Source organism: Bufo gargarizans, chromosome 4, assembly GCF_014858855.1.
Source record: "Bufo gargarizans isolate SCDJY-AF-19 chromosome 4, ASM1485885v1, whole genome shotgun sequence".
Lineage (NCBI taxonomy): Eukaryota > Metazoa > Chordata > Amphibia > Anura > Bufonidae > Bufo > Bufo gargarizans.
Genome location: NC_058083.1, coordinates 95,531,615 through 95,553,553, shown reverse-complemented (window position 1 = coordinate 95,553,553; position 21,939 = coordinate 95,531,615).

Below are 21,939 nucleotides of genomic sequence, written 5' to 3'. Positions count from 1 at the left end.
AAATTACTACTATTTCTTCAACACAAAACAAATATACATGGGAGATTAAAGATTGTCTAACTTGCAACACAACAGGAGTCATCTACCTTATTCAATGCCCCTGTAGGAGACAATATGTAGGGAGAACCAAACGTCCCTTGAAGACCAGGCTAGCTGAACATATAGCTAATATCAAAAAGGGATATGACAAGCATTGTCTATCAAAACATTATAAAGATGTACATAACAAAGATCCTACAGGCCTGGTATTCATGGCATTGGAAAAGGTAGAGAGACACTGGCGTGGTGGAAATTACATCAAACAGATGTCTAGAACAGAATCCAAACATATTTATCAATTTGGATCTCTGCTGCCAATGGGCTTGAATGCCGAATTAGAGATTTTTGGATTCTTGTAGACTGGGTGCCCCCAGTCCGACTCTTGCGACTCAGTCAGGCCGTTTATCGACACTGAGTCGTGGACTCGGCTGCGGGCCCCCAGTCATACACCCTCAGTCGTACACCCTATCAGTTGCAATCTATATCCAAGATCTGTATAGTCTGAATGAAATGTGCATTTTTTATTCTAATACAAATTATTTTAATATTTTTCTTGCTCAAAAGTAGAGTTGAGCGAACACCTGGATGTTCGGGTTCGAGAAGTTCGGCCGAACATCCCGGAAATGTTCGGGTTCGGGATCCGAACCCGATCCGAACTTCGTCCCGAACCCGAACCCCATTGAAGTCAATGGGGACCCGAACTTTTCGGCACTAAAACGGCTGTAAAACAGCCCAGGAAAGGGCTAGAGGGCTGCAAAAGGCAGCAACATGTAGGTAAATCCCCTGCAAACAAATGTGGATAGGGAAATTAATTAAAATAAAAATTAAATAAATAAAAATTAACCAAAATCAATTGGAGAGAGGTTCCATAGCAGAGAATCTGGCTTCCCGTCACCCACCACTGGAACAGTCCATTCTCAGATATTTAGGCCCCGGCACCCAGGCAGAGGAGAGAGGTCCCGTAACAGACAATCTGGCTTCATGTCAGCAGAGAATCAGTCTTCATGTCATAGCAGAGAATCAGGCTTCACGTCACCCACCACTGTAATAGTCCATTTTCATAAATTTAGGCCCAGCACCCAGGCAGAGGAGAGAGGTCCCGTAACAGACAATCTGGCTTCATGTCAGCAGAGAATCAGTCTTCATATCATAGCAGAGAATCAGGCTTCACGTCAGCCACCAATGCAACAGTCCATTGTCAGATATTTAGGCCCAGCACCCAGGCAGAGGAGAGAGGTCCCGTAACAGAGGATCTGGCTTCATGTCAGCAGAGAATCAGTCTTCATGTCATAGCAGAGAATCAGGCTTCACGTCACCCACCACTGCAACAGTCCATTTTCATAAATTTAGGCCCAGCACCCAGGCAGAGGAGAGAGGTCCCGTAACAGAGGATCTGGCTTCATGTCACCAGAGAATCAGTCTGCATGTCATAGCAGAGAATCAGGCTTCACGTCAGCCACCACTGCAACAATCCATTGGCATATATTTAGGCCTAGCACACAGGCAGAGGAGAGAGGTCCCGTAACAGACAATCTGGCTTCATGTCAGCAGAGAATCAGTCTTCATATCATAGCAGAGAATCAGGCTTCACGTCAGCCACCAATGCAACAGTCCATTGTCAGATATTTAGGCCCAGCACCCAGGCAGAGGAGAGAGGTCCCGTAACAGAGGATCTGGCTTCATGTCAGCAGAGAATCAGTCTTCATGTCATAGCAGAGAATCAGGCTTCACGTCACCCACCACTGTAAGAGTCCATTTTCATAAATTTAGGCCCAGCACCCAGGCAGAGGAGAGAGGTCCCGTAACAGACAATCTGGCTTCATGTCAGCAGAGAATCAGTCTTCATATCATAGCAGAGAATCAGGCTTCACGTCAGCCACCAATGCAACAGTCCATTGTCAGATATTTAGGCCCAGCACCCAGGCAGAGGAGAGAGGTCCCGTAACAGAGGATCTGGCTTCATGTCAGCAGAGAATCAGTCTTCATGTCATAGCAGAGAATCAGGCTTCACGTCACCCACCACTGTAAGAGTCCATTTTCATAAATTTAGGCCCAGCACCCAGGCAGAGGAGAGAGGTCCCGTAACAGACAATCTGGCTTCATGTCAGCAGAGAATCAGTCTTCATATCATAGCAGAGAATCAGGCTTCACGTCACCCACCACTGTAACAGTCCATTTTCATAAATTTAGGCCCAGCACCCAGGCAGAGGAGAGAGGTCCCGTAACAGACAATCTGGCTTCATGTCAGGAGAGAATCAGTCTTCATGTCATAGCAGAGAATCAGGCTTCACGTCACCCACCACTGCAACAGTCCATTTTCATAAATTTAGGCCCAGCACCCAGGCAGAGGAGAGAGGTCCCGTAACAGACAATCTGGCTTCATGTCAGCAGAGAATTAGTCTGCATGTCATAGCAGAGAATCAGGCTTCACGTCAGCCACCAATGCAACAGTCCATTGTCAGATATTTAGGCCCAGCACCCAGGCAGAGGAGAGAGGTCCCGTAACAGAGGATCTGGCTTCATGTCACCAGAGAATCAGTCTGCATGTCATAGCAGAGAATCAGGCTTCACGTCACCCACCACTGCAACAGTCCATTTTCATAAATTTAGGCCCAGCACCCAGGCAGAGGAGAGAGGTCCCGTAACAGAGGATCTGGCTTCATGTCACCAGAGAATCAGTCTGCATGTCATAGCAGAGAATCAGGCTTCACGTCAGCCACCACTGCAACAATCCATTGGCATATATTTAGGCCTAGCACACAGGCAGAGGAGAGAGGTCCCGTAACAGACAATCTGGCTTCATGTCAGCAGAGAATCAGTCTTCATATCATAGCAGAGAATCAGGCTTCACGTCAGCCACCAATGCAACAGTCCATTGTCAGATATTTAGGCCCAGCACCCAGGCAGAGGAGAGAGGTCCCGTAACAGAGGATCTGGCTTCATGTCAGCAGAGAATCAGTCTTCATGTCATAGCAGAGAATCAGGCTTCACGTCACCCACCACTGTAAGAGTCCATTTTCATAAATTTAGGCCCAGCACCCAGGCAGAGGAGAGAGGTCCCGTAACAGACGATCTGGCTTCATGTCAGCAGAGAATCAGTCTGCATGTCATAGCAGAGAATGAGGCTTCACGTCACCCACCACTGCAACAGTCCATTTTCATAAATTTAGGCCCAGCACCCAGGCAGAGGAGAGAGGTCCCGTAACAGAGGATCTGGCTTCATGTCACCAGAGAATCAGTCTGCATGTCATAGCAGAGAATCAGGCTTCACGTCACCCACCACTGCAACAGTCCATTGTCATAAATTCAGGCCCAGCACCCAGGCAGAGGAGAGAGGTCCCGTAACAGACAATCTGGCTTCATGTCACCAGAGAATCAGTCTGCATGTCATAGCAGAGAATGAGGCTTCACGTCAGCCACCACTGCAACAATCCATTGGCATATATTTAGGCCTAGCACACAGGCAGAGGAGAGGTTCATTCAACTTTGGGTAGCCTTGCAATATAATGGTAAAATGAAAATAAAAATAGGATTGAATGAGGAAGTGCCCTGGAGTCCAATAATATATGGTTATGGGGAGGTAGTTAATGTCTAATCTGGACAAGGGACGGACAGGTCCTGTGGGATCCATGCCTGGTTCATTTTTATGAACGTCAGCTTGTCCACATTGGCTGTAGACAGGCGGCTGCGTTTGTCTGTAATGACGCCCCCTGCCGTGCTGAATACACGTTCAGACAAAACGCTGGCTGCCGGGCAGGCCAGCACCTCCAAGGCATAAAAGGCTAGCTCTGGCCACGTGGACAATTTAGAGACCCAGAAGTTGAATGGGGCCGAACCATCAGTCAGTACGTGGAGGGGTGTGCACACGTACTGTTCCACCATGTTAGTGAAATGTTGCCTCCTGCTAACACGTTGCGTATCAGGTGGTGGTGCAGTTAGCTGTGGCGTGTTGACAAAAGTTTTCCACATCTCTGCCATGCTAACCCTGCCCTCAGAGGAGCTGGCCGTGACACAGCTGCCTTGGCGACCTCTTGCTCCTCCTCTGCCTTGGCCTTGGGCTTCCACTTGTTCCCCTGTGACATTTGGGAATGCTCTCAGTAGCGCGTCTACCAACGTGCGCTTGTACTCGCGCATCTTCCTATCACGCTCCAGTGCAGGAAGTAAGGTGGGCACATTGTCTTTGTAGCGTGGATCCAGCAGGGTGGCAACCCAGTAGTCCGCACAGGTTAAAATGTGGGCAACTCTGCTGTCGTTGCGCAGGCACTGCAGCATGTAGTCGCTCATGTGTGCCAGGCTGCCCAGGGGTAAGGACAAGCTGTCCTCTGTGGGAGGCGTATCGTCATCGTCCTGCCTTTCCCCCCAGCCACGCACCAGTGATGGACCCGAGCTGCGTTGGGTGCCACCCCGCTGTGACCATGCTTCATCCTCATCCTCCTCCACCTCCTCCTCATCCTCGTCCTCCTCGTCCTCCAGTAGTGGGCCCTGGCTGGCCACATTTGTACCTGGCCTCTGCTGTTGCCAAAAACCTCCCTCTGAGTCACTTCGAAGAGACTGGCCTGAAAGTGCTAAAAATGACCCCTCTTCCTCCTCCTCCTCCTCCTCCTCCTGGGCCACCTCCTCTTCCATCATCGCCCTAAGTGTTTTCTCAAGGAGACATAGAAGTGGTATTGTAACGCTGATAACGGTGTCATCGCCACTGGCCATGTTGGTGGAGTACTCGAAACAGCGCAACAGGGCACACAGGTCTCGCATGGAGGCCCAGTCATTGGTGGTGAAGTGGTGCTGTTCTGTAGTGCGACTGACCCGTGCGTGCTGCAGCTGAAACTCCACTATGGCCTGCTGCTGCTCGCACAGTCTGTCCAGCATGTGCAAGGTGGAGTTCCACCTGGTGGGCACGTCGCATATGAGGCGGTGAGCGGGAAGGCCGAAGTTACGCTGTAGCGCAGACAGGCGAGCAGCGGCAGGATGTGAACGCCGGAAGCGCGAACAGACGGCCCGCACTTTATGCAGCAGCTCTGACATGTCGGGGTAGTTGTGAATGAACTTCTGCACCACCAAATTCAGCACATGCGCCAAGCAAGGGATGTGCGTCAAATTGGCTAGTCCCAGAGCTGCAACGAGATTTCGCCCATTATCACACACCACCAGGCCGGGCTTGAGGCTCACCGGCAGCAACCACTCGTCGGTCTGTTGTTCAATACCCCGCCACAACTCCTGTGCGGTGTGGGGCCTGTCCCCCAAACATATGAGTTTCAGAATGGCCTGCTGACGTTTACCCCGGGCTGTGCTGAAGTTGGTGGTGAAGGTGTGTGGCTGACTGGATGAGCAGGTGGAAGAAGAGGAGGAGGAAGCCGAGAAGGAGGAGGTGGCAACAGGAGGCAAAGAATGTTGCCCTGCGATCCTTGGCGGCGGAAGGACGTGCGCCAAACAGCTCTCCGCCTGGGGCCCAGCTGCCACTACATTTACCCAGTGTGCAGTTAGGGAGATATAGCGTCCCTGGCCGTGCTTACTGGTCCACGTATCTGTGGTTAGGTGGACCTTGCTACAGATGGCGTTGCGCAGTGCACACTTGATTTTATCGGATACTTGGTTGTGCAGGGAAGGCACGGCTCTCTTGGAGAAGTAGTGCCGGCTGGGAACAACATACTGTGGGACAGCAAGCGACATGAGCTGTTTGAAGCTGTCTGTGTCCACCAGCCTAAATGACAGCATTTCATAGGCCAGTAGTTTAGAAATGCTGGCATTCAGGGCCAGGGATCGAGGGTGGCTAGGTGGGAATTTACGCTTTCTATCAAATGTTTGTGAGATGGAGAGCTGAACGCTGGCGTGTGACATGGTTGAGACGCTTGGTGACGGAGGTGGTGGTGGTGGTGTTGGTGGTACATCCCCTGTTTGCTGGGCGGCAGGTGCCAACGTTCCTCCAGAGGCGGAGGAAGAGGCCGAGGCGGCAGCAGCAGAATAGGCCGAGGCGGCAGCAGCAGAAGAGGTAGCAGGGGGAGCCTGAGTGACTTCCTTGGTTTTAAGGTGTTTACTCCACTGCAGTTCATGCTTTGCATGCAGGTGCCTGGTCATGCAGGTTGTGCTCAGGTTCAGAACGTTAATGCCTCGCTTCAGGCTCTGATGGCACAGCGTGCAAACCACTCGGGTCTTGTCGTCAGCACATTGTTTGAAGAAGTGCCATGCCAGGGAACTCCTTGAAGCTGCCTTTGGGGTGCTCGGTCCCAGATGGCGGCGGTCAGTAGCAGGCGGAGTCTCTTGGCGGCGGGTGTTCTGCTTTTGCCCACTGCTCCCTCTTTTGCTACGCTGTTGGCTCGGTCTCACCACTGCCTCTTCCTCCGAACTGTGAAAGTCAGTGGCACGACCTTCATTCCATGTGGGGTCTAGGACCTCATCGTCCCCTGCATCGTCTTCCACCCAGTCTTGATCCCTGACCTCCTGTTCAGTCTGCACACTGCAGAAAGACGCAGCAGTTGGCACCTGTGTTTCGTCATCATCAGAGACATGCTGAGGTGGTATTCCCATGTCCTCATCATCAGGAAACATAAGTGGTTGTGCGTCAGTGCATTCTATGTCTTTCACCGCTGGGGAAGGGCTAGGTGGATGCCCTTGGGAAACCCTGCCAGCGGAGTCTTCAAACAGCATAAGAGACTGCTGCATAACTTGAGGCTGAGACAGTTTCCCTGGTATGCATGGGGGTGATGTGACAGACTGATGGGGTTGGTTTTCAGGCGCCATCTGTGCGCTTTCTGCAGAAGACTGGGTGGGAGATAATGTGAACGTGCTGGATCCACTGTCGGCCACCCAATTGACTAATGCCTGTACCTGCTCAGGCCTTACCATCCTTAGAACGGCATTGGGCCCCACCATATATCGCTGTAAATTCTGGCGGCTACTGGGACCTGAGGTAGTTGGTACACTAGGACGTGTGGATGTGGCAGAACGGCCACGTCCTCTCCCAGCACCAGAGGGTCCACTAACACCACCACGACCATGTCCACGTCCGCGTCCCTTACTAGATGTTTTTCTCATTGTTATGGTTCACCACAACAACAAATATATTATTTGGCCCAATGTATTGTATTCAAATTCAGCGGGATATAAATTTGAGGCCTAGTATTTAGGCGCTGGGTGACCGGTATGGATTTAGTGACAGAATTAGACTTGGAAATGCACAGAAGCGTGTGTGTGAAGTTATTCTGAATGACCCTATGTGCACCTTGAATATTATATACCCTTTTGGGATAGATTTCAAATAGCTCTGATATAGCAGGAACCACTAAATTATGAAATTGCTAAATTGGGAATTGTATTTCAACCCAGAACAAAAAATGTGCTTTGACGGACACTAAATATCTTGCCCAGCAACAACAGTACAGCGGTAACGAGAGATTTAGCAGGATATAAATTTGAGGCCTAGTATTTAGGCGCTGGGTGACAGGTATGGGTTTAGTGACAGAATTAGACTTGGAAATACACAGTAGCGGGTGTGTGTGAAGTTATTCTGAATGACCCAATGTGCACCTTGAATATTATATACCCTTTTAGGGATAGATTTCAAATAGCTCTGATATAGCAGAAACCACTAAATTATGAAATTGCTAAATTGGGAATTGTATTTCAACCCAGAACAAAAAATGTGCTTTGACGGACACTAAATATCTTGCCCAGCAACAACAGTACAGCGGTAACGAGAGATTTAGCAGGATATAAATTTGAGGCCTAGTATTTAGGCGCTGGGTGACAGGTATGGGTTTAGTGACAGAATTAGACTTGAAAATACACAGTAGCGGGTGTGTGTGAAGTTATTCTGAATGACCCAATGTGCACCTTGAATATTATATACCCTTTTAGGGATAGATTTCAAATAGCTCTGATATAGCAGAAACCACTAAATTATGAAATTGCTAAATTGGGAATTGTATTTCAACCCAGAACAAAAAATGTGCTTTGACGGACACTAAATATCTTGCCCAGCAACAACAGTACAGCGGTAACGAGAGATTTAGCAGGATATAAATTTGAGGCCTAGTATTTAGGCGCTGGGTGACAGGTATGGGTTTAGTGACAGAATTAGACTTGAAATACACAGTAGCGGGTGTGTGTGAAGTTATTCTGAATGACCCAATGTGCACCTTGAATATTATATACCCTTTTAGGGATAGATTTCAAATAGCTCTGATATAGCAGAAACCACTAAATTATGAAATTGCTAAATTGGGAATTGTACTTCAACCCAGAACAAAAAATGTGCTTTGACGGACACTAAATATCTTTCCAAGCAACAACAGTACAGCGGTAACGAGAGATTTAGCAGGATATAAATTTGAGGCCTAGTATTTAGGCGCTGGGTGACAGGTATGGGTTTAGTGACAGAATTAGACTTGGAAATACACAGTAGCGGGTGTGTGTGAAGTTATTCTGAATGACCCAATGTGCACCTTGAATATTATATACCCTTTTAGGGATAGATTTCAAATAGCTCTGATATAGCAGAAACCACTAAATTATGAAATTGCTAAATTGGGAATTGTACTTCAACCCAGAACAAAAAATGTGCTTTGACGGACACTAAATAACTTTCCCAGCTACAACAGGACAGCGGTAACGAGAGATTTAGCGGGATATAAATTTGAGGCCTAGTATTTAGGCGCTGGGTGACAGGTATGGGTTTAGTGACAGAATTAGACTTGGAAATACACAGTAGCGGGTGTGTGTGAAGTTATTCTGAATGACCCTATGTGCACCTTCAATATGATCTACCCTTTTAGGGATAGATTTCAAATAGCTCTGATATAGCAGAAACCACTAAATTATGAAATTGCTAAATTGGGAATTGTATTTCAACCCAGAAGAAAAAATGTGCTTTGACGGACACTAAATAACTTTCCCAGCTACAACAGGACAGCGGTAACGAGAGATTTAGCAGGATATAAATTTGAGGCCTAGTATTTAGGCGCTGGGTGACAGGTATGGGTTTAGTGACAGAATTAGACTTGAAAATACACAGTAGCGGGTGTGTGTGAAGTTATTCTGAATGACCCAATGTGCACCTTGAATATTATATACCCTTTTAGGGATAGATTTCAAATAGCTCTGATATAGCAGAAACCACTAAATTATGAAATTGCTAAATTGGGAATTGTACTTCAACCCAGAACAAAAAATGTGCTTTGACGGACACTAAATATCTTTCCAAGCAACAACAGTACAGCGGTAACGAGAGATTTAGCAGGATATAAATTTGAGGCCTAGTATTTAGGCGCTGGGTGACAGGTATGGGTTTAGTGACAGAATTAGACTTGGAAATACACAGTAGCGGGTGTGTGTGAAGTTATTCTGAATGACCCAATGTGCACCTTGAATATTATATACCCTTTTAGGGATAGATTTCAAATAGCTCTGATATAGCAGAAACCACTAAATTATGAAATTGCTAAATTGGGAATTGTACTTCAACCCAGAACAAAAAATGTGCTTTGACGGACACTAAATAACTTTCCCAGCTACAACAGGACAGCGGTAACGAGAGATTTAGCGGGATATAAATTTGAGGCCTAGTATTTAGGCGCTGGGTGACAGGTATGGGTTTAGTGACAGAATTAGACTTGGAAATACACAGTAGCGGGTGTGTGTGAAGTTATTCTGAATGACCCTATGTGCACCTTCAATATGATCTACCCTTTTAGGGATAGATTTCAAATAGCTCTGATATAGCAGAAACCACTAAATTATGAAATTGCTAAATTGGGAATTGTATTTCAACCCAGAACAAAAAATGTGCTTTGACGGACACTAAATAACTTTCCCAGCTACAACAGGACAGCGGTAACGAGAGATTTAGCAGGATATAAATTTGAGGCCTAGTATTTAGGCGCTGGGTGACAGGTATGGGTTTAGTGACAGAATTAGACTTGAAAATACACAGTAGCGGGTGTGTGTGAAGTTATTCTGAATGACCCAATGTGCACCTTGAATATTATATACCCTTTTAGGGATAGATTTCAAATAGCTCTGATATAGCAGAAACCACTAAATTATGAAATTGCTAAATTGGGAATTGTACTTCAACCCAGAACAAAAAATGTGCTTTGACGGACACTAAATAACTTTCCCAGCTACAACAGGACAGCGGTAACGAGAGATTTAGCAGGATATAAATTTGAGGCCTAGTATTTAGGCGCTGGGTGACAGGTATGGGTTTAGTGACAGAATTAGACTTGAAAATACACAGTAGCGGGTGTGTGTGAAGTTATTCTGAATGACCCAATGTGCACCTTGAATATTATATACCCTTTTAGGGATAGATTTCAAATAGCTCTGATATAGCAGAAACCACTAAATTATGAAATTGCTAAATTGGGAATTGTACTTCAACCCAGAACAAAAAATGTGCTTTGACGGACACTAAATAACTTTCCCAGCTACAACAGGACAGCGGTAACGAGAGATTTAGCGGGATATAAATTTGAGGCCTAGTATTTAGGCGCTGGGTGACCGGTATGGATTTAGTGACAGAATTAGACTGGGATATGGCCAAAAAATAACCACACTATTGCTGGTTAAATGCACTTGGTGACGGGCGCAGCTTGCCCCTGATGTAGTATATGGCCAAAAAATGAACAGACTATTGCTGGTTAAATGCACTTGGTGTCACAGCTTGACCAACCACACTACTGAGGGTTAAATGCACTTGGTGACGGGCGCAGCTTGCCCCTGATGTAGTATATGGCCAAAAAATAAACAGACTATTGCTGGTTAAATGCACTTGGTGTGACAGCTTCACCCTGATGTAGGCTTTAGCCAGAAAACAACCACACCATTGAGGGTTAAATGCACTTGGTGACAGGCGCAGCTTGCCCCTGATTTTGTATATGGCCAAAAAATGAACAGACTATTGCTGGTTAAATGCACTTGGTGTGACAGCTTCACCCTGATGTAGGCTTTAGCCAAAAAACAACCACACCATTGAGGGTTAAATGCACTTGGTGACAGGCGCAGCTTGCCCCTGATTTTGTATATGGCCAAAAAATGAACAGACTATTGCTGGTTAAATGCACTTGGTGTGACAGCTTCACCCTGATGTAGGCTTTAGCCAAAAAACAACCACACCATTGAGGGTTAAATGCACTTGGTGACAGGCGCAGCTTGCCCCTGATTTTGTATATGGCCAAAAAATGAACAGACTATTGCTGGTTAAATGCACTTGGTGTGACAGCTTCACCCTGATGTAGGCTTTAGCCAAAAAACAACCACACCATTGAGGGTTAAATGCACTTGGTGACAGGCGCAGCTTGCCCCTGATTTTGTATATGGCCAAAAAATGAACAGACTATTGCTGGTTAAATGCACTTGGTGTGACAGCTTCACCCTGATGTAGGCTTTAGCCAAAAAACAACCACACCATTGAGGGTTAAATGCACTTGGTCGCAGCTTGTGCTGGCGCACCACAAGACACAAAATGGCCGCCGATCACCCCAGAAAAATGTGACTGACAAACGGTCTGGGCAGCCTAAAAACAGTGAGCAATTGAGGATCAGCAGCTCAATGATCCACAGCTGCAGATCGATCAGTTAATCAAGTCCTTTGGAGGAGTTAATCTGCCTAATCTCGCCCTACTGTCGCAGCCGCAACCTCTCCCTACGCTAATCAGAGCAGAGTGACGGGCGGCGCTATGTGACTCCAGCTTAAATAGAGGCTGGGTCACATGGTGCTCTGGCCAATCACAGCCATGCCAATAGTAGGCATGGCTGTGATGGCCTCTTGGGGCAAGTAGTATGACGCTTGTTGATTGGCTGCTTTGCAGCCTTTCAAAAAGCGCCAAGAAAGCGTCACAAAAGCGCCAAGAAAGCGACGAACACCGAACCCGAACCCGGACTTTTACGAAAATGTCCGGGTTCGGGTCCGTGTCACGGACACCCCAAAATTCGGTACGAACCCGAACTATACAGTTCGAGTTCGCTCATCCCTACTCAAAAGTCTTTTATATGTATTTTTATATTTTAAAGAGTACTTCATATTTTATGAATATTATTTATGTTAACTACACATATGATATACCATTATTTTTATTTATCCATTATTTTGAATTGTTAAAATTGGATATTTAAATGATTGATGGGTTTTAGATTAATACATGTATCAAGAGAAAAAAATGAAGAAACAGTACCTATATATAGTAATTTTATCTTTATTATTGAAGTTTTAGTACAAATATTACTAGTGCAGTACTATAAGTCACTTATTCAGAAAAATGATATTATCTTGCATATGCAACCTGTAACGTCAAATCAGTTTTTTGCAAAGCATAGAAATTGCCAAAAGGAATCTATAATATGAAAAACGCATGTATGCGAAAAAAACCGCACCGAAAACGCATATAAAGAAATGCATGCGTTTTCTTCCGAGTTGAGAACCATTCCAGTTATCCAGGATTTGATGCCATCTTTGGATATAAAAAGCGGAGAAACACAGGTGTTGGTGTACCACTGACGAAGGGATAGAGTTCCCGAAACGCGTCTGGGCACACACCTGTGAAAGAAATCTCCGCAATTTATGCATGGCCATGCAAACAGCAACATAAGCAGAAGAACCTAAAGTATTGAGACGCCGAGCACAGAATCTTGCGTATCACTCAGGACCTATACCTCCTCCGAGACTCCGCGAAATCCCGCGAGATCAGAGAACAGCACATCACAAGAGCTACAAGCCGGACGCCGGAGCTGCTCTCTGCCGCTGAATTGTCCAACACGCTCACAGAAGCGTTCGGAGTGGAAGGTAGGAACATTACAACTGTATCCTGCTAAGTTGACACGGTACTTGATTAAACCATCGTTATCTAAGACACCAGAGTACGTGTCCACATAGGAACTGTTTGATCCGCCCGCTTATTATTGGAGCGATATCCGTGAACTGTTCTGAGTTGCGCATGAAAATTGAGGCGCATTGTTTTCCCTTAATCACTCAGATTGGATACATTTGCACGACCTGACCTATTCGCTCATTACCAACTTTGGAGCGACATTTATGAACTATCTAAAGTGCATATGGAAATTTGATATGCAAATTTATCATTAACTGCCCAGATTGTATATATCAGTGACTCCGTATTTTAGTAACAGTTTCTTATACATGTGAATTGTTATTTTATTTCATTTTATTCCATTTGAAGTTTTTAGTATACATTTTGAATACACGCGTTATCTTTGTGATTTAATAAATATTTTATTCATAACCAACTGGTGCCAAGTGGTGAGTGCTCGCCCTAATTTTGATTTTAGCTATATTCCACTATTAGAGGAGGGGTGTTCCTCTTTACTGGGCTAGCAGCACCTGATCCAGAACTCTGCCTGAGGTGAGCCACCATCTTGAGTCTACACATCTCTGGAACCAAGTCTGAAAATCCTGCTTCTGCCGACATTACATCCCTTACCAGGTTTCCGGCCTGGTTTTTGGATGGGACATCACTTCTGCCCCAAGCACAGTGCCTCTGCTGCCGCATATGCAAATGAGGTGGATTCAGGAGTTTGCTCATGCGCCAGGGAGAAGAATAATCAAAGAGGAGCATAACACTGCGCAACAATGAATTTGCTACTGAGAGAAAAACATGTGATTTATACTAAAATGCGCGCACTGATTCCAAATATGAACACGGAATTTGCCTGACACGACTAGATATTAAGTTATACATGCAAAGCCTATTCAGTTTATAATATTAAATTATTATATTGGAGATATTCCAATGGACATATCCAGACCTGTTCGGACAGACTCAGGCTGATGTCAGCAGTAAGTATATAAGGCAAGCTGGACATATTTTGATAAAGTGATCTGTTATAGTGCTATCAGTTTTGAAACTTAAGATGGATAAATGCAAATGTGTTAACGATCCAGACAATTTCTGCTACATATGCGGCAAATACACTAGTTATGATCAGTGCAAGAATCTGACACAGCGAGTGCGTCTTGCAGCTTGGGATGCATTTGTGCTAGTAGTGCAGAACTTCCTGGGGAACAGACGAGCTGCAAACTATGCGGAATTAGTAGACAACATGCTTACAGCATATGAACAACTTGGCTGCCGAATGTCATTGAAAGTGCATTTCTTACATTCCCATCTTGACTTTTTCCCACCCAATTTGGGACACTTAAGTGACGAACATGGAGAGGGGTTCCATAAAGATATTTCTACAATGGAGAACAGGTATCAAGGCCGCTGGAATCCCAACATGATGGGGGACAACTGCTGGTTTTTGCAATGGGAAAATATGACCGTTCACAAACGCAAAAGCAGATGCCTGAAGCACTATTAACAGTACTGGGCCTTGCTCAAGTAAGACTTTTAAACTGAAAAACAAGACTTTTTGAAATGTTGTTATTCCATTACATTTTCCTACACTGTTTACTACGCAAACTTTGATGTAGATCAGGTAATTGCTGGAGTAAAACTCGTTCTGTTCAAAATTATTCAATGCTTTCCAAGTGCTTAGTTCATTTAGGCATACTTATGCATAGCAAAATTTTGTGACGTGTTACAACAATTCTGACTTCGGATTTGTAATCTGCACACTTGATTTAGTATAGGACAAATGTTTTTTGCCCAGTAGCAGACGAAAAGTTATTTTTTTGTTGCGTGGTGAAGGATAGCCATGTCATGATGGAGCATCCAAGCTTGGTTATGAGGCTCTGTGGTTACTTTCTACATTCCTGAGCTAAGATACTGCAGCAGCCAAAATACAGCAAAAATGCTGCATATACCATACAAGATGTAACATTTAGTAATTGAAGTACACAGCCTATTCAAAGCAGCAAAGGCTTACCATGAAGCTCCTGAGCCCCAACGCAAAACCTGCCATGTGCTATTTAAAAAATGGCATCTTTTTATGTGGCAGAGGTGTTTTTGGTCATCTCATGCCCCAGGGTCTCGGTGCAACTGCTACTTCTGCATCTCCTGCAGCTACCTCCCTGCATAGCACAACACTATCATAAACTGCACCAGAACTGTACAAAATAAAGTAAAATAATATGTGAAAACTGCACAAAACCAATGACATTATATAACAAAGATGTTTTCTGTCAACCTTATATACTGTATGTTGGCATTTTTCCAATGATCTTTAGGTTGCTATCTATACAATATATGGTATACCAACAGGATGCCTCTAGGTCATATATTTGTCATCCTGGGAATTTGGTATGTCAGCTATGTCCTTTAGGGATAAACATCCAACATCTGTAGAAAATAGAGAGGATATACAGTAGGCATATACAATATAACAGAATGCAAAGAACATTGTGAGATTCTTATAGAAAATTGGGTAGAAATGAAGTAAAATAATATGCATGCCATATATGCTGTTTTTGTGGGATTTCGGTTTATTACAGAATTTTCTTCAACTGAAAATCAATTCCATTTATCTGAATGAGGTTGTTTTGGCAACAAGCACATGGATTTCTGGAAGCTCTATGGAGCTGATTTTCAGTCACAGAAATTTTTATAATAATCTTCCACGTGTGAAGGCATGCTATCAATAATGCTATCAATAATGAATTGGATGGTAATAAGTGCTTGGTGTCAGGGCCGCATCTGCCATGAGGCAAGATGGGCATCTTGCCTTAGGTGGTGGCCGACCTGCCTTTGAGGGAAGTAGTCATTTTATGACGGGGATCAGGAGCTTGATTTAAGATCCTGTGCGGAATCTCGTGTGCGGTGACGTATGACGATACCACACTGGCCAGCGTAATGATGTCATCAAGCACTGTGCAAGATTTCGGTTGGGATCTTCAGTCAAGATGGCCGCGGCAGCCTCTTTGGGCTTAAATGGATAAGGTGAGTATATTTTTAACCAATTAATCCCTGAAAGCCCTAATTTTTCATCTCAGATGCCGCAATCATCAATGCACCCATTACTTACAAAGAAATGCACTTCGTGACAAAGTAATTTGTCACAAAGTGAATTTCTTTGTGAAATTCGGCAAAGCAGCCAAATTGCATTTCTCTATACTTCGATCATCGCTTATTACCACTATCACTATGACTGCCAGCACCCCCTCAGATCAGCTGTTTTATGAAAACTCAGAACTTGTACGTTCTAATTACAGGCAGTGTTGGATTGGGGTGCCTAGGGCCCACCAGTGAAATTCTTTTGGGGGCCTACCATACGGATACATTCAAATATTACCTGCTCACACAGCAGCAAGATGCAACATGATGATTGAATATGGGGGTCCCTGCAGCAACTTTGAGAAAGTAGGTCCTGGAGAAAAGAGGATAGTGGCAGCTTTCCGATATACCTAGAAGTCATCTCTTCTGATCGTGTCTACAATAATAAACTGGGGAGTTTCTTTAATAATCTATCAAGTTTTTATAAACATTGGCTGGTTGAGGTGCTATACGTTGAGTATATGTATTTAGTGCAGTAAGTCTACTGTGTTATGTGCCACTTGTGCAAGGGGTGGAAGACTAGGGGATCACCTTGCTCAGGGACCCACCTGGGGATTCCCCTGTACCCCTGCGGGCCAGTCCGAGCCTGATTATAGGTAAACAGTGAACAGAAGGCAGAGCTTAAGCAAGCTCTGCGTTCAGGGTGCCGGCATTTGCCAGCTAAGACTTGTCCTAGTTTGCTAATATAGCTTGTATGTCTATGCAGCTGGGCCTACCAATAACCTTAATACAGTTCATATGTTTATGTGTTAGAGACAAAAGCAGAGTTATTCACTGTGACATCACATTTTAGATGTCGTATAACTGTTTTATTTTGGTTCACAGAAGCAGACAAAGATAATATGCCTTTAAGATTCATTGTGTAATGTAAGGTAAGCTCAGTGACACAGCAGAAACAACTGAAAGCATAGTGTTAATCTGTTGTTGCTGGGCAGAAGTCTAGACCAATCACAGCCAGCTTTTCACACAGCAAGAGTTTTCACCAATCACAGCCAGCCTCACACACAGCCTGTCTGGGAATTCCCCTAGCAGGAGCTGCTAGAATCATTATTCACCAGAGACAGAAGCTGAAGAGACATTCACTCCACTGAGAGCTGTGTTTTTATGGGAACAAGAGGCCAAAATAGGCATTTAGAACAGTTATATGATGTTCATATTGTTAGTATTAGATTAGTGATTGGAACTGTATACTGAACCAGTTATATGTGTGTTTACTTACAGTTCCACCAAATTCAATTGCAAATTCAATTGCAAATACAAATTGCAAGCTACAAATTGCAAGCATTCAGATTCCATATTGCAATCCAAACTGTAAACAACCATACCAGATCATAATCAACCAATCTGCAAATAGTTACTGCTAACTGCATTCTGCAAACTGCAAATCTATTTTAGCCAGTAGAACTGTTAAATCTCAGATATACCTCTCAGAGAGGTCATAAAGTGCTTAAATAACTTAAAGTGACAGTACAGATACTCAAGAGAGAAATATATCCACCATGTTATGTTAAATGACAAGATTGAACAGTTGAACCACCATCTTATGCATACCGCCATTTTGTGATATCTTCTTAACACGTGTTTTGTACATGGACTATCTGCTGCGGAGGCGGCAGTGTTATATATGAAGAAAAGTTGAAGTTAATAAAGTTATTTGAAGCATTTGGTGTGCTCTTTAAACCTACTGTTTCCATAGAACGGCGCAAGAGGATTTACAGAGTAATAGACAGTCTGGTTAGACTAAAAGTCAGAGATATCAAAATTCTTGTAATGCCACAGCGCAAAAGGCACTTCATAGTGCTGCACCTGACACAGTGGAACTATTGCCTTCAGAGGGCGAAGTGATAGCACTTCTCAACTTGCACAGTAAAGAGCGCATTAGAGCAGCAGAGCAAGCAAGGACATCTCAGCGAAGCTATCATAAAGGCCATAGAACATGTGCATTAGTCAAACTGCAGCCGACTCTTAAAGTGACAGAACGGCAAAGGCAAAATAGTCAGAGAAAGAGTGCCAAACCTCCCGCGATCCCTAGAGAGAGAAAGAGAAGCATGGTGGAAGGCCAAAGTCCAGAGCTAGAGTGTCTGCACCGCTATCCACGGAGAGACCACGTACTGCAGCCAGCTAGTTTCCCACCACTAGGCCCAAAGCCTGCAGCAGTGTATCCAAGCCAGCGCATCGCAAGTCAGCACAAAGCATTGCAAGTCATCACAAAGCATCACGAGTCTGCAGAGAGCATCGCAACTCAGCGCAGAGCATTGCAAGTCTGCATAGAGCATCGCAACTCAGCGCAGAGCATCGCAAGTCATAACAGAGCATCGCAAGTCAGCGCAGAGTGTCGCATCACATCAAGAAAATACAAGTCTCTTTTAAGACAGATATTTGTTCCAGCAAACTTCAGATCACAATATCCTGCTCTTCAGAATAAGGTCAGAGCTTTTCTTTTATTACTTATCATTGCATATAGGCTTTGGCATAAAGAGACATTTTTTTGTGTTTAGAAATAAGAGACTTCAAATAAAAACAAAGGACAGTTTGTAGTATATAGACTCTATTGCATTTAAAGTGAAAGTAATTTATTGCCTGCATTTATCGCTGTTACATTTAAAGTGAAAGTCATTTATTTCTGCATTTGTCAATATTGTATTTAAAGTGAGAGGACTTAATATTTGTATTGATTGTTATAGCATTTAAAGTAAAATGTCTGCACCTAGTATTACCATGCGACTGTTAGAGGATACAAAGATAGATAGGGTAGAAGTTGAAGAGCAAGGAAACCTGTCTGAGGTAGAAGATTTTTTTGCAGCATTAGTCTTGCCTCAAATATAGCCCAAGCAGATGAACTAAGACGTTCATCACGTGCCAGAAAACCGACCCCAAAGATGCTGGAAAATTTGGAGCAAGAAGCAGCATTAAAAGGAAAAAAGTTCGCCAGAATGTATGAGAAGTGGAAATCATACATTAAATATATTCGTAGAAAGCTAAGGCAAGAAAGTATAAAAAGAAACTTTAGTGATATGGTAGATACTGTAGAAGAATCTGAATAAGAGCTTATGGCAGCGTATTTCAACCTGCGGTCACTTACTACACCTTCCCAGGATATTGTAATGAACATGGACACATGTACTGTGGTCACTAAAGATTTAGTAAAGCTCATGAAATAACTATTATCTGCAGCAAGCTATGATGAAGTTAAAGCAAGAAGTAGAATGAACAAGCTTTTTATGAGAGACTATGCTAGGTCCTTAGGGGGAACCACAATCTCATGTATAACTTCCTTCGCTAGCAGAAGTGCCACCCACATATCAGAGTCCTCAAATACTTCAGCCAAAAGAAAGGAATTAGCTGAACAACTTACTGTCAAGAAAGCAGAAATTGAGATTGAAGCTGCCATCGAGGCACAGCGTCAACTTATGGCTGAAAAGCAAGCTGAAAAGGATGCACAACGCCATCAGATGGAAGCTGAAATGAATGCACAACACCATCAAATGGAAGTTGAAATGGAGGCACAGCGCCATCAAATGGAAACTGAATTAAAAAGTCTGGAATGACAGAAAGAAGTTAAGATCATAGAAGCCAGACTCAGAGTACATGAGGAGGACATGAGTCAGAGTAGTCATAAGTTCAAATCTGTACTAAGTGAAGAAAAAGACTCCTACTTTCCTTCATATGCCCAGGAGAATGGAAGGAAATCTCCAGCATGTAGTGAAGAAAGAAGTTACCTGTATTTTCCGGCGTATAAGACGACTGGGCGTATAAGACGACCCCCAACTTTTCCAGTTGAAATATAGGGTTTGGGCTATACTCGCCGTATAAGACTACCCCTCCAACAACATTTACTTTGGCATCAAGATCTGCAGGTAATTGTTGTGCAATTTTCATCTTTTGCCTCAGTACCATACTATGCCTTTCCAAGAATCTAGTACACCAGGATGCAGTGGCCTTAAATCTGTTGCTGTGATCTGGGTTAGATTTGGCTCACTGAAGTGCAAACAAACGTATTTTATTTTTTGTCACTACATAACCGTTTTGGCAATGCTCATTCACCATGTCTGCTACATGTTTTTCGAGTTGTGGCCAATGTGGGGTGCCTCTCCTTAATGCACACTTACCCCTTGGCATAGTCTTTAATGCTTTTAATTTGCTTTCCAGTCGCAAACCATCTTTTTTGTTACTCCATATTGTCTTGCAGCAGTGCAGTTCTTATGTTCCATGGCAAAGTTTACAACTTTAAGTTTGAAACTGGCTTCATATTTCTTTCTTCTTGCTGGTAGAGCCCTGATGGGGTCTTGACTGTTAGCCATTTGTATACTGTACTGTATGTACTGGCGCTATACTGTATGAACCGATGCAGATACTGGTGCTGTACTGTATGTACAGGTACAGATACTGGTGTTGCACTGTATTAACCACCACATGTATCTGCTCCCCAGATAGACTCTGTTTTTTCACCACAGATAAGATGCACACCAAACTTCATTAGAGATCCGCCAACATTAGAATTGGCTGAAGTGCAGATGCTCCTGCTCCCCCCCTGCCTTCCCTCAGAATCGCCAATCCAACCCAGTATACAACAACCAGCCAATCACAGCAAGCGATGTACCGGTATTTTCTGTGCACACTGCATACAAAGCCTGCTTGGATTGGGTGGGTCAGCTCTCCCTGCCTGCCCAGCCCTCCCTGTCTTCAAGACAATCTGAGCGGTAGTACGCAATGTGATACTGCCGGCATGAGAAAACCACTGAGAGCAGGAAGAGGGGGCTGCTTCAGGAGCGGCTGGCCGGGATGCAGCACACGGTGGCTCAGCTAGAGTGCGCCTGTCCCTGAAGCTGGAGAAGGACAGCTTCTCCAGTCTTGCTAGGAAGTAAGTTTCAGCACGCTGTATACCGGCATATGAGACGACACCTGGCGTATAAGACGACCCCCGACTTTTGAGAAGATTTTCATGTGTTAAAAAGTAGTCTTATACGCAGGAATATACAGTATTATCCTTCCATCCCTGCTCATAAAACCAAAGAGAGGCCTAGTCCACTGTTAGGAAAAAGGTGTGTGAATTTACCCTTTATCTCTACCGGAAAAGATGAAGAAAAGGACTCACCTAATTCAGAACTAAGTGAGAAAATAGAACCGGGTGATTCTATTCCTAGATGCCATGGCAATGCTTAGGAGAATATTACAACCATTGTCCCAGCAAGACCACAGAGAACAGTCCTAGCTAGACTTTCCATTCCGGAACCTACTGTATTTTCAGGGGATGGATTGAAGTTCATAGAGTGGAAGGCAAGTTTTGAAATGATCATTGAGCATCATTGCTTCAGTCCAGTTGACAAGTTATTCTACCTTCAGAGATATGTTGGTGGAGAAGTCAAGGAAGTTCCTGAAGGTAACTTCTATAGAAAAGACGAAGAAGCCTACAAACAAGCTTGGGAAAAATTGAATGCAAGATATGGTCATCCTTTCTTAGTACAAAGAGCCTTTAGAGATAAACTGAATAACTGGCCTAAAATAGGTCCTAAAGAACACTTCAGACTCCAAAAATATGGTGACTTCCTGCAAGCATGCAGCAATGACATCCCACATGTTCAAGGACTGGAAGTACTGAACGACTATCTAGAAAACCACAGGATGCTAACTAAGCTACCTGAAGAAGTGGCTTCTAGATGGAATCGCTATGTGACTAAACAGTTAGCTCTAGGTAAGAACTTCCCAAGTTTTAAAGAGTTCTCTGAGTTTGTCATTGAGGAAGCACGGATAGCATGTAATCCAGTAACATCATCTTACGTCTTAAAATCCTTAGAACAAAGGCCTGCAAGAGAGATAAGACGTGCAAGAGCAACAAGCTTTGTAACCAACGCAGCAGCTAAAGGTCCAGATAACTACGAGAGCAAGTCCAAAGTCACTACTGGGATCAGTAGAGAGACAGAACCGACAAATCTTCAGACTAACTTCACGTGTATGTTCTG